Here is a 14,312-nt window from a genome sequence, read left to right as displayed (position 1 = left end):
TGATCTGCTGATATACTTCAAAGCTCCCAGACACATTGGAACCACCTCTGGTCCCCCGCTGTGTCATGAAGCCGAACTGTCTCCAGCCATTTCCTTCCAGATTTCCCAGAAGGTGACAAATCTTAAACTCTTATTGGCATCCAGGTGTCACCTCCTTCCAGAGGAAGCTCTGTCCCTTCATATTCTAATTGGTGACCATATATCTCTGACTGAATTCTGAACACATCTTCTATTATAACATGGAATGCTAAATCTACATTGTCATATTTTCTACAGATCCCATCTCAGCTACTCAAATCTTACATGTACGTTACAGAAGCCTATCCTGCTTCTACCTAGTAAACCATTTACTTTCTCCATCAGCTCCTCCCCCCACAGCTATTACCTTTTGTATCACTCAACCCTTCCTCCTAGATTGTAAGCTCTAATGAGCCGGGCTCTCTGTTTCCTCTTGTACCAAATTGTATTGTAACTATAATGTCCGCCTTCATTTTGTAAAGCGCTGAGCAAACTGTTCGCACGATATATATCCTGTATAATAATAAAATTCCACCAGACCCCGCTCCTATTCCTTCTATTCCACCAGACCCCACTCCTATTCCACCGGACCCACTCCTATTCCTCCTATTCCACCAGACCTTGTTCTTATTCCTTCTATACTTTTCACTCCAACCTAGAATTGTTTGCTGACACAGTCCCCTGATTTTATAGACAGACTTATAAAGAGTCCACCAAGTGTACAGTATGTGGTCATTCTTAACAATCATAAATTATATATTTTTGCTCCATTTACACGTGTAGCACTATGCTAGTCAGCTAGGGGGAGCTAGACTCCAATTGTTAGTGAGTAGGACTGAGTAGCAGCCTAGGTGTGATAGATAGCAGGGGTCAAAATCTGGTCAGAGCTGAGAGGCTCTGCAGACTAGCCCTCTGGAATTTCCCCCTGCTCTTAAACTTTGGAGAAAGGTCTAGCAGCAGTGGGTGGATCTGAGAAGTGGCTAATCTGAAATTTTGAGGGATCCTGTCCAATCCCCAACAGAAGGCTTGGCAAGGGGCCAGGACACCCCTAAAAGTGAGCACTTGCTCAGCAACAGGAGAGTTTGGGTGGAAAACAGAGGATGAGAGGCTAAAGGCAGGAGCCTGAGAGGGAGCTCCTATGGGGAGGGGCTCACCTACAGGCAGTGGAGTTTGGAAGGAGGAAATCTCAGACCTTCACTGGCCCCCCGAGCAAGGACCACCTGTGTAGCAGGGAAGGAGTGGTGCAGCTAGAAGGCTTGCTAGCAGCCACCAACCCACCAGCTGCACAAGAGGACTGACTAAACCTGCACCCCCTGGGCCAGAAAGGAGAAGGAGGCACTGGAGTGAGGAGCTGAATTAGCCTTTCACCCAGGACTGTTTCACTTAATTTGTGGCAGACACCGGATCCTCCGCTCAGGGATTCCTTCAGACAGCTGAGAAAAGAAGGGGAGTTTTCTGGGGTCTGAGGTGGTACTGGATGTTGGCTAGCTCTCCAAAAGAAACTGTTTTGCTGTGAAGACTTGTAAATAGTTCCAGGAAGTTGTTCTCAGTTTCTCGGTTCCATTGAGCATCCCGTACATCCCTTACCCATCCAAGTTATTAACCCCTTTAATAAAAACAAAAAAGCAAACTTAAGGACTAGTTACTGACTCCTGGATGCAAGGTCGTGAAAATGTGTGTTGCCTTGCTGTGCAGGACTATAAGGGGACCCAAAACTATTGCAACTCCTAAGGAAGAGGGGTAGTGCTACACATGATTAACTTAATTTGGTCTAAATGACCTCATCCTTTGGGAAAGTATCCCATGTGTATGGAGCCATGTAATAAGGGAGGAACCGAAGGAACAAGGCTGGGCATGAATTGGTACACCTTACTGAAGAAGATGGGTATTTGGGAAGACATTCACTTTGCACATGATGCTGAGAAATTTGTGCCTGTGCTTTTATCTGCTAGACCCCCATTATATTCTGATATCATCTTCTATGTGTTTATCAATTTATTTAAGGAGAGTCTTTATTTCGCCACAGCCACCAATCAGAATCAAACTGCCATTTTCAGGATTTGGCAGCTTCTGTATTTCCCTCAGTACAGGTTTCCTTTAGGACAAATGATAAATGACGGGGCTGAGTATTGTGTCCAGTGTTGGCTGATATCAGAACAGACAATACTTGTATAAGAACAGACCATTCTCTCACCTGACTCCTCCGTCCTGATATCTCTGAACCCCAGATTGTATGTTTGTTCTGTAAGAATGTAGGTGTGTATTCTATACAGAGAGACCGGCTGTAGATCGGTGAATGTCACATTTTTACTATTTGACGTTTTACAGGATCCATAAGAATATGGCTCGGCACAGCATTCCATAGAAAATCTCCAGGTCTGGGGACATTGAGGAGTGCAGGAGATCCGGTAGCTGATACTAGTCGTGGTGACCCTCCAATCCATCATTGTGACTCCTGATAAAGACAACATGGAGACATTAACACCTCGCCCTCCAGAGGATTTCCCCCCTTCCTGACTAGACCAGTTTTTGCATTACGGTGCTGTGTTACTTTGACTGACAACTGCGTGGTCATTCCACGCTGTGCCCAAATGAAATTTGTGCCCCCTTTACCCACAAATTGAGCTTTCTTTATTTCTGTTATTTGATTGTCTGTGCGTTTTAATTTTTTGCGCAATAAAAAATAACACTGACAATTTTGAGAAAAAAAACATTTTTGACTTTTTGCTATAAACATGTCTAGTAAAATTTTAAAAAAAAAATCAAATTGCGTCTTAAACTTCGGCCAAAATGTATTCCACTCCGTGTCTTTGCTAAAAAAAATCCCAATACATGCAAATTAATTGGTTTACGTGAAAGTTATAGCATCTATAAATGGCGGTATAGATACTGGGATTTTTTTTTTCATCTGTACTAGTAATGGCGGCAATCAGAGACTAATAGCGGGACTGCGGCGGACATTCTGACCCTGGGGGGGAACTGACTTGGTGTCACTGACATCCCCAATGACACCAATACAGTGATTAGTGCTAATAAAAAGCACTGACACTGTACTAATGGCACTGGGCAGGAAGAGGTTAACATGAGGGGTGATCAAAGCGTTACCTGTGTGTAGGGAGTGTTTTACTAGGGTTTGGGGTCTGTGTGCTTCACTGTAAGCACACTGCTGTGGATGGCTGTGCTGTGCTGTGCAGTGTGCCCGACCCGACAGGGAGGAGGACTGTTAGTAAACAAAACAGTCCTCCTGCCCATTGGAGATCCTCGGAAATCACCAAGCGCAAGCGAGTAATTACTGGCCAGGGCGTGGTGATTGACAGCCATGGCCATGAATGGTGACGTAGGTAGGGCGTGTGTGAGCCTACACAGAAATGCAAAATCACATATATACACGTGATTTTGTGCACTGCTGTCATCCTGTAACGGTATTTCTGCTATAGGTCATTGGTAAAGCGGTTAAACTCTCAGAGACGATTTAGAATACAGAGAAGATATCTACTCCATTATATTCAGCAGGATTTCTCAATGCCAGGATCTGTATTTTGCAGCCCATTCATAAAACGGATCCTGAAAAAGTTCTTGGAGTTCTCCCTGGTTACCACAGCAGAGAGCTCTGTGATTGGAGGAGAGCCTACCAAAGTCACATGACCGGACTCTCCTCCCGGCTTCTTTTCACATTTCCATTCCTTTGAGAACCCCAGTGAGATCCCATCCCATGCACACACACCTTGGTCTGCCCCAGTGAGATCCCACCCCCTGCACACACACCTTGGTTTACCCCAGTGAGATCCCACCCCCTGCACACACACCTTGGTTTACCCCAGTGAGATCCCACCCCCAGCACACACACCTTGGGTTACCCCCATAACTCTGCTTCTACATGGAGCTCAGTGTCAGTGCCTTGTCATAGGAAGATCTGTCTGTGTATGGACAGTGTGCAGTCAGTGCTGGAAGTGGGAGGACACACAAGGAGGTCACCTGCTGTCCTAATCCAATGGAGTGTCTTCCAAGGCTTTGTTTAGATGGGTAGATGCAGCCTGCTTTCATTTGTCCTTCTTCAAGCTAAGTTTGTATTCTCACATACTGTAATTGTACGGTGAGGGAAGTATGAATATCCTGACAACACTGACCCTGAGTCTACGTCACGCCTTTACATTGCATCTTTCACCGTCACCTTTTGTACACAAATGATCTTTCTATAACAAAATAATGTTACTGTTAATGGTGGAATTGTTCATACGAAAAACATTTTATAGAAAAGATCTTATGTAAATCTGGAGAACATTGTCCTATAATAATGGACAACCTTACAGCAGGTGAGGAGCACATTCATTTAGGGTGGCAGGACCAGCATGCTGGACAATTGTCTAGTTATAAACTGTGTACAGACTTCCATTTGGCCTGTGCAGTATGTGGTTTATTTATTTATTTATTTATTTATCGAGTTTATATAGCGCCAAAGGGTTTGCTCAGCGATGTACAATAGAGGGGGGGACAATACATGAAACAGTACAGTAACATCAAACAGCACACAAGGGGTAAGAGGGCCCTACTCTTTTGAGCTTACAATCTAGGAGGGAGGGGGTAGAGGTACAGGAGGAAATGGCTGTGGGGGATGGAGTGGTAGGAGGAGGGAAGGGCAGCGGCTGTTAGGTGAGGGTGGGGTAGGCTTCCCTGAAGAGGTGGGTTTTCAGGGAGCGCCTGAAGGTGAGGAGGGAAGGTGACAGTCTGATGGATTGGGGTAGTGAGCTCCAGAGGATGGGGGAGGACCTGGAGAAGTCTTGCAGTCGTGCGTGGGAGGAGGAGACCAGGGAGCAAGATAGAAGGAGGTCCTGTGAGGAGCGAAGGGTACGGGTAGGGTGGTACCTGGGAATCAGGTCGGTGAGGTAGTTAGGGGCAGTGTTGTGAATGGCCTTATAGGTCAGAGTGAGCAGTTTGAATTTAATGCGTTGGGCAATGGGGAGCCAGTGGAGGGAGAGGCAGAGGGGGGTGGCAGAGGTGGAGCGGCTGGTGAGGTGGATGAGTCTGGCAGCTGAGTTCAGGATGGTCTGAAGCGGGGAGAGCCTGCACTGGGGTAGGCCGATGAGGAGGGAGTTGCAGTAGTCAAGGCGTGAGATAATCAGGGAGTGAACGAGTAGTTTAGTGGTGTCTGGGGTAAGGAAGGAGCGTATCCTGGCGATGTTCCGGAGGTGGAGCCTGCATGTATTTGTGAGTGATTTGACATGAGGTTGAAAGGAAAGGTTTGAGTCCAGAATGACGCCAAGGACCTTGGCTTGCTGGGCGGGATTGATGGTGGTGTTGTTGGTAGTGATGGAAAGGATGGGGGGGGGGCACGGGAAGGGGGAAAGACGAGAAGCTCGATTTTGGAGAGGTTGAGTTTGAGGAAATGGAGCGACATCCAGTCAGAGATGTCGTTTAGGAGGTGAGTGATGCGGGCGGAGAATGTGGGGGTGAGGTGAGGGGTGGATAGGTAGATTTGAGTATCATCAGCATAGAGGTGGTAGTTGAAGCCGTGGGAGTGTATGAGTTTGCCAAGGGAGGAGGTGTAGATGGAGAAGAGAAGGGGTCCAAGGACAGAGCCCTGGGGGACCCCAACAGAGAGGGGGAGGGAAGAGGAGGTGGCGCCGTTGTAGGAAACGCTGAAGGAGCGTTGGGATAGATAGGACGAGAACCAGGAGAGAGCGGTGTCTCTGATGCCAAGGGAGAGTAGTTTATTAAGGAGGAGGGGGTGGTCGACTGTGTCAAAAGCCGCAGAGAGGTCTAGGAGAAGGAGGACAGAGTAGTCGGCTTTGGCGGTTAGTAGATCGTTGGTGATTTTGAGGAGGGCAGTTTCGGTGGAGTGTAGGGGACGGAAGCCGGACTGTAGTGGGTCAAGGAGGTTGTTGTCAGTTAGGTGGGCGCTTAGGCGATCGTAGACCAAGCGCTCAAGGAGCTTGGACGTGAGTGGCAGCAGGGAAATTGGTCTGAGGTTGTTGAGGTCAGTGGGGTCCAGGGAGGGCTTTTTGAGTATGGGGGTGATGTGCGCATGTTTTAGGGGGGAGGGGAAGATGCCAGTAGAGAGGGAGAGATTGAAGATGTGGGTAAGGGAGTGGATGAGGGAAGAGGGGGGTGACCGGAGGAGTTGAGAGGGGATAGGGTCCAGGGGGCAGGTAGTGAGGCGGGCTTCTGAGAAGACTCTGGTGACTTCCTCAGTGGTAGTAGGGCTGAAGGAGTGCAGTGATGGGGGGGTTACGGTAGGCAGGGCCTTGGGTGTGGTGGGGGGCAGTGCCGTTGCAAGGTCAGAGGAGGGGAGAGATGAGGGGGTGATGGAAGGGGGGAGGCTAGATGGGGAGGTAGACTGCAAGTTGACTATGTCCTTGCGGATTGCGTCAATCTTGTTGTGGAGATGAGTGGCAATCTCGTGGGCGGTAAGTGAGGTACTGAGTGGAGGAGGGGGGGAGAGAGCAGGGAGTTGAAGGTGGAGAAGAGTCGGCGAGGGCAGTTTGAGAGGGTGTTGATCAGGTCAACGAAGTAGGCCTGCTTGGCGGCGTGGAGGGAGGAGGTGTAGGTGAGGAAGGCAGATTTGTAGAGGGAGAATGCATGAGGGGACCTGGTTTTGCGCCATAGTCTCTCCAGCGCACGACTGCGACGTTTGAGGCATTTAGTATGGTCGTTCTGCCATGGTTGGAGCAGTCTGGGTTTGATGTTGCGTGTGGTTAGGGGTGCCAGAGAGTGGGAGACGTCGCGATTCGCTGGGTGGTCCGGGTGTTGGGTGACCAGAGGTGGTAGCTGGGTGCCCGGTAGCTGGGTGCTGGGTGTCCAGGGGTGGTAGCTGGGTGCCCGGTAGCTGGGTGCTGGGTGTCCAGGGGTGGTAGCTGGGTGCCCGGTAGCTGGGTGTTGGGTGTCCAGGGGTGTTAGCTGGGAGCTTAGACTTCGAGTTGCCAAGCAAAGGCCAAGAGATGGGAAGGACGGGAGAATCCTCATCAACAATGCATTGCAATATCTGGAACGGCATTAAAGACCCATGGTTTTTCGGAATCCCCTCGATGCAGGTAGCGGAGGTGCGGCGTTGTCCTGGAAAGGTCCCTGGTCTGGGGCTGGCTGGTGCAGGGTGGCCCGCAGGGTGCTGGGAGGCCCGAAGCAGTTCCCAGGCAGGGTCGCCGGGTGCGAGCAGCTGGGTGCCCCGAGGTGGCGGCTGGGTGCCGTGTGGTCTGGGGTGGTCCCAGAGCTAGGGAGGGCTCCAGGGAGACCGTGAGGCCGTGCCGGTTCCTGGTGGTCCAGGGTGATCAGCGAGGACCCAGGGCTGATGGGGAGGGCCCTGGGCAGGCAGGCAGGTCGGCGGGACCCGGTGGGCAGAGCGGTGACGGTCCAGGTAGATGTCCGGCGATCCGGTCCGATCGCGGCTCGGCCACGGCCAAAATCGAGGCCACGGCTTCTGGTGCGCGGGTAGGCCGCGATTTCCGGGGCTCCGGGAAAAGGTCCAGAAGTGGTTTCATCATTGTCACCATTCACACTATTCCAGGACTGATGCCATGTCTGTAACCCTCATGATCTTGTACCAGGACTCCATCCTGACCACAGACTTTTATTAGACATGGACATAGAGGTAGGTAGGTCCCTGTGCAGGATCCTGGTTTGGGTTGTCTTTAAGGACTACTGACCTATTCATGGAGACTTTGTTATTTGTTCTCAGGGTGCTCAGTTCCAGGATTTGTGTCCCAGATCCACAAACACTCCGGAGATCCATACTGGGCAACCTGAGACATGATAATTTACACAACTTTAGCTATTTCCACTCCCTGAGATATCAGTCTATGGCACAGATCCAGCCTGTTATAGAGCCAATTATTCCACACTACAGACACCTGTTTACGTCTTGTTGGCCATCATCAGTGTTGTACATAGACTCAATGACTTCTACAGGGGAGAGTTAGAGGATTAATGAGATAGTATTACTTGACTGGTTATGGTGAGGAGGGCAAAAAACAAACACAAAAACTCCAGTGGAAAGCAACGATAAGAATGCTGCTGAACCTCTAGACTTTGTGCTCAGCGAGTAATGTCTATGGGGAAGATATAAACACTGTTCAATATGCAATAAGTGTGATGGATTGTGGGCACTACACAGTGAGGGGGCACTAGAGATAGACCTATCCTTTTGTGCCAAAGGTGGGATCTCACTGAAGTAGACCAAGGTGTGTGTGCAGATGGTGGGATCTCACTGGGGTAGGGCAATGTGTGTGTCCTGGGGGTGGGATCTCACTGGGGTAGACCAAGGTGTGTAGTGGAGGGGGTTGGATCTCACTAGGGTAGGGCAATGTGTGTTGTGGAGGGGGTGGGCTCTCACTGGGGTAGGGCAATGTGTGTGTGTGTGTCGCTTCTCGGCCTTTTGGCTAAGATCAAGTGTAGTATCGACCTTGCCTTTAGGGGTGTCCCTGCTTCCAGCTAGGACGTTGAGAACCACTTGTATCTATCCCAGCCATTTGGTCTGTGTGGGGTACCCTCTACTCGGCCTGGTAGGATCGTCGATTAAATTCGGCTTCACCTGCTTGCTGCTATTGGGTTTGAGGCTTAGCCCCCACACAGAACGAGTTTGTGATCTTCCCCCCTTCCCACTCTGCGTTACTACCTCCGGGCAGTAGACGCTCAATAGCCTTTTCAAAGGCTAAGCAAGAGTGAAGCCGCCAAGGAAGAAGAAGGAGAAGGAATCCGCTCAAGATCTCTTGGAAGCCCTCCTGAGAACTCCTCTGCGACAAGATGGGGAAGAACAAGCAAACCGCCAAGAAGCCGCTGACCGCCGCCGCCCCTGCCAAGACCCCCTCCACCTCCACCTCAGAACGCTCCGGCCCTGCAGAAGGTCTCCCGTCCCTGGAGCCCTGGATGAAGCAGACAGTCGTGCTGCGGCTGAAGGAGGTGGAAGGCAGAGTCCCGGACATGACCCCGGAAGTCTTCGGCAAGAAGATGATCCTGGAACAAGGATTCAGCAAGGCAGAGACCCTGTCGGTGCAGTCCTTCGTGAAAGGTATCTTCTTCATAACCTTTGTCTCGTTACAGGTCTGCAGAAGGTACTGGGAGATGGTGAAGACCTCTGGGCCTGATTCCCCTTTCCGCAAGTTCCTTGCGAATTCTCCCATTCAAAGGGACGAAAGGCGGATAACGGTGTCCATGAGGAACCCTCACGTCCCCGGAAGAGATATTGCCACCTATCTCCAGAGGTTCTGCGTCGTGTTGAAGGAGCCAGTCCGGATACTAGATGCCAACGGCTTCTGGACAGGTAAGTGGGCTGTGTTTTGCAGATTGCTGAGAGATCGGCCTGCTGGAGACCTCCAACATCTGCATTAGTGTTTCTCCCTGGGAGCATCTGCAGGACTCCTACACTACCCCGACCAACCCCAGTCATGCCGCAGGTGCGGACAGCCGGGGCACGAGGGTAAGGATTGCCATGTGCTCTCTTGTAGGTTCTGCCGGGCTGCAGGCCATGAGACCAAGGATTGCCCGAGGTCCAAAACCTGCAACCTCTGTGGACGGTCAGAGCACGTCTACAGGGACTGCCCAGAGAGAAGCAGGACGTATGCGGGGGCCCTGAGCAAGGGCCCTGCTAAACCAGCGCCAAAGAACCCTCAGAAGGACCCAGGTAAGAGGAACCCCCCACCCCCTCCCCACACCCCAGCCCCCCCTACCCCTCCGGTGTCGGAGGCCGCCCCCCCCTGGACCCTGGCCCCCCTGCCCCTTGCCCTCCTGCCCCCCCTGCCCCTCGCCCTCCTGCCCCCCCACCCCTTGCCCTCCTGCCCCCCCCTCCCCTCCCCTTCCCAACCCCTCCCGAGTCCGGTCCCGCCCCCCCCTGACCTGTCCTCACAGGAGGATTTCCCGCCCCTTCCCCCTGCCACCCCTGCCGGCAGCTCTGCGGCGGGGAACAGGAAGCGGAAGAAGGAGCAGGCCAGCCCGGCGGCGGAGGACCCCTCCTCCACCACCAAACGGCCTGCCGTCCTCCAGAATGTCACAGGTCCCGACCCCGTCGGGGAGGACCTCGACACGCTGGAGAAGGAGGAGGAGGTGGAAGAAGAGATGGCTCTGACCAGGGCGGAACCAGATCTCACCACCGACTTCGATGAGGTCCTCAACGAGGTCCTCAACTAGATCGGACTGAGCCAGGACATTGGTCAGGCTGCAGAGGTCACAGAGGTCACCCCCCCTCTCCAGGGGAGGTAAGCACAGCCCCTGCCGACTAACCCCTTCATCTCCTTCCCATGATGGCTGAGATCTCTATCTTTTCCATTAATGTGAGGAGCATCAAGGATGCGTCTAGGAGGCAGACTGTGCTGACCTTTCTCTCCACACAGCAGAGTGATGTCTACATGCTTCAGGAGTGCGCCCTTCCCCCTCTGAGGAGGTACACTCATTTGTCCTCCCAGTGGACCCACGGTCCCTCCTACTGGTCTGGGGGTGGCGATTGCAAGTCTGCAGGGGTTGCGGTTCTTATCAGGGGAGGTCATTTCACTGTTGACTCTGTCCAGGAGCTCGTCTGTGGCCGCCTTTTGGTCATAGACGGCTCATGGGTGGGGGAGCCCGTTAGGCTCATCAACGTGTACGCCTCCCCGGAGAAGAACGCGCAGCTGGAGCTTTTCCAAACCCTGCGGACGCAACTCGTCACAACGAGAACAGTAGTAATCGGCGGTGATTTTAACTATCCGATAGAGGAGGACGGGCGCAGCTCCAGCATGTACGCTAAACTCGATGCCACCTCGAAGCTGCTCCGGGAGGTGATTGCTGAGGCTTCCCTGCTGGACGCCGTGGGATCCGTAGGGCGCGCCTCCGTGAACTACTCATGGAGCCGCCCCGATGGATCTGTGCGTTCCAGGATTGACTTTGTGCTCACCTCCAGGGCAGTCAGGCACCGCGGGTTCTCCATGGTTCCCTGCTTTTTCTCTGACCACAGGGCCATTCACTTTCGGGGTGACCTGGGAGAGGGCTTTGCCCCCGGCCCGGGCTCCTGGAAGCTGAATTGCACCCTGCTGGACGATGAGGAACTGCTAGAGGAGCTCAGAGAAACCTACGGTGCCTGGCGAGAGGAGAAGTCTTTCTTTCCCAAGGTAAGCGACTGGTGGGAGTTCGTGAAAGTCAAGCTGCGCAGCTTCTTTCAGGCCAGGGGACGCCAGCAAGTGTGTGCCAGGAGGAGGGAACTCAGGAGACTGCAGCGTCAGCTGCAGTCCCTGCAGGACCTTCACCTCTGTGGCTGGGACGTGAGGCAAGACCTGGAGGACACCAAGAAGAGCTTGAAAAAGCACTTTGAGGAAGAATCCAGACACATTGTCTTCCGTGCCAAGGTGGAGCATCTAGAGAAAGGTGAGAAGTGTAACTCTTTCTTTTTCAGGAAACTCCACTCAGGACACACACCCCTGTCGGAGCTGCGCGACAAGACCGGAACACTCCAGAAGGGGAAAGAGGCCGTGATGGAAGTGGTCAGCGACTACTACACCGACCTCTACTCCCCCAAAGAAACAAACACGGCAGCAGCCGACAGGTTCTTGTCAGGTATCTCTAACGCTATTGATCCTGCAGGTTTGTCGGCCACCAACGCCCCCTTGACGTTGGAGGAGCTGCACTCTGCCGCTAAATCCTTTAGGCAAGGCAGGACCCCGGGCTGCGACGGTCTCCCAGCGGAGCTCTATGTAGCGCTGTGGGATCTCGTGGGCCCGGACCTGCTCGAGCTGTACGAGGAGATGGTGGTGGAGGGCAGGATGCCTCCTTCATTGAGGGAGGGGATGATCACGATCCTGTACAAGCGTAAGGGGGAGAGATGTGACTTGAAAAATTGGCGTCCCATCTCTCTCCTGAACGTGGACTACAAGATCCTCACCAAAGTCATGGCGAACAGGCTGAAGGCTGTCATCGGACAGATCATCCACCCGGATCAGACTTGCGGCATTCCTGGCCGCAGGATTGCGGACAGCCTAGCGCTTGTCCGGGACACGGTCCAATACATCAAGGACCGCCGTGTGCACGCGGCCCTGGTCAGTCTTGACCAGGAAAAGGCCTTTGACTGTGTCTCCTATGGGTTTATGTGCAGAGCCCTGCGCAGGTTTGGTCTCGGGGAAATGTTTTGTTCGTACGTTGACATTATGTATAATGATATTTGCAGTTCCGTGCAGGTGAACGGCTGGAAAACTGACCCCTTCCCGGGGAAAGGCTGCCCTCTTTCACCTCTGCTTTTGTTTGCTGTATAGAGCTCTTCGCTGAATGCATCAGACGGAATCCAGAGATCGGGGGAATCACCGCACCGGGACCAGACAGACGGGAAGTGAAGTGCTCGCTCTACATGGACGACGTGACGGTGTTCTGTGCCAACCAGCGCTCCATCGACCTGCTCGTCCAGACCTGCGAGGACTTCGGCCAAGCTTCGGGGGCAAGAGTCAACTGCGGGAAGTCGGAAGTCATGCTCTTCGGAAAGTGGTTCCTGCCTTCTTCTGCATCCATACCCTTTGGCATCAAGACAGACTTCATGAAAATTCTGGGAGTTTGGTTTGGTGCCGAGGGCGCAGCCCTGAAGTCTTGGGAGGAGAGACTGGCTAAGATGCATCAGAAATTTGGACTTTGGAGCCTCAGAGACCTCACCATCAAAGGGAAGACACTGGTACTCCGCAGCGAGATTCTCCCTGTGTTGCAGTACCTCGCCCAGGCCTGGCCCTCACGGGTCAACACCTGTAAGGCCATCACCAGGGCGGTGTTTCACTTCATCTGGGGCTCCAAGATGGACAGAGTGAAGTGGGCAGTCATGTTCAAGGAACCCCTCAAGGGCGGTAAGGGCATGCCCGACATCGCCACCCAACTGAGGGTGTTCTTTGCTTGCAACTGCATCCGCAGAACTTTGCCCAAAAGGATTATGGACTCTGGCGGGAACGCAATGTCTCGCTTCTTCCTGTTGCCTCTCTGGAGGTCCCTCGGGTGGGACACTTGGGACAGTTCCATCCCCAACAACTGGGACACCCCTTGGTACTACTTGGATACCTTCAAGTTCATCAGGGAGCAGGGGCTGCAGGGAGTCAAGCCTGACTTGTGGAAACCAAAGACCATCTACAAGCTCATCAGAGCAAGCGACATTTTGGAGTCGGTTCCAGGCCTGCCTTCAGACACCTGCAAGGTGGTCTGGAGGAATGTTTCTTCCAACATTCTCACCAACAGGCACAAAGACCTGGCATGGATGGCAATCCAAGGGGGGTTGCCTCTCAGGACATTTATGCATGCCAGGAACCTGAGCAGATACAGATACTGCCCCTTCTGCATCATCCATGAGGAAACGTCTCACCACGTTTTCTGGGAGTGCTCTTTTGCTCAGGCCCTGTTGGGGGCCCTGGAACCTGAACTCAAAGACTTTGTACCACAGACAGCCATCACTCACTTTGGGGTGTTGAGTGGACTATTCTGTAGAACTTTTTCTCTGGAGGACATTGACGGCGCCTGGCGGGTGCTGTGTTGTTTTAAGGACGCTTTATGGTGCGCCAGGAAGCGCCTCATCCACCAGCGGGAGAGGATGTCCATTGAGGACTGTCGCAGACTGGTCCTCAGTCTGCTCAGAGACTATACCTTGATGGACTTTAAGGAGGAAGAGGACGTCTGAAGATTTCCCCTCCCCCCTAGCGTGTCTTTGTCCCTTCAATAAAGCATCGGGCCTGTGTTTTCCCCCTTTTTCCCCCTCCCCCCCACACTCCCGATGCTTATTGTAGATTGTAACATTTGGTTTTTCGTTTTTGCATGACTTAGTGATATTAGGAAATGTACCGTGTATTAGGATGCTATGGTTTCGGGGTAAGCGGCGTCATGCATGACGTGTTGGTCTGGGGGATTCATCCTCTGCACATCACGTCAGGCATCATACCGCTGAGCGAATGTATTTATTTCTGAATGTATTTATCGTATGCTTGGAACTGTATTGCAATGTGGTGCGCTGCGTCGCAGTACTGGATGAGATGTACCCCGATTACAAGTATCATGTTGTTTTTTATACTTCTGTAATAAAAGTATCTTTTCAATCAAAAAAAAATGTGTGTAGTGGAGGGGGTGGGATCTCACTGGGGTAGGGCAATGTGTGTGTGCTGGGGGTGGGATCACACTGGGGTAGGGCAACGTGTGCAGTGGAGGGGGTGGGATCTCACTGGGGTAGGGCAATGTGTGTAGTAGAGGGGGTGGGATCTCACTGGAGTAGGGCAATATGTGTAGTGGAGGGGGTGGGATCTCACTGGGGTAGACCAAGGTGTATGCGCAGGGGGTGGGATCTCACTGGGGTAGGGCAATGTGTGTAGTGGAGGGGGTGGGATCTCACT

The 14,312-nt window shown here is 52.6% G+C and overlaps 1 pseudogene; it reads right to left on the bottom strand.

Annotated features, from left to right (window-relative positions):
- LOC149436192 (uncharacterized) overlaps nucleotides 1-14,312 on the bottom strand; it is a 59,909-nt pseudogene that overhangs the window by 44,069 nt on the left and 1,528 nt on the right.

This window comes from Staurois parvus, unplaced genomic scaffold (genome assembly GCF_062004578.1).
Source record: "Staurois parvus isolate SC_StPar_1 unplaced genomic scaffold, SC_StPar_1.0 ptg001402l, whole genome shotgun sequence".
Taxonomy (NCBI): Eukaryota; Metazoa; Chordata; class Amphibia; order Anura; family Ranidae; genus Staurois; species Staurois parvus.
Note: the sequence above shows the minus strand (reverse complement) of the source record. Positions and strands in the feature narration are given on the sequence as shown.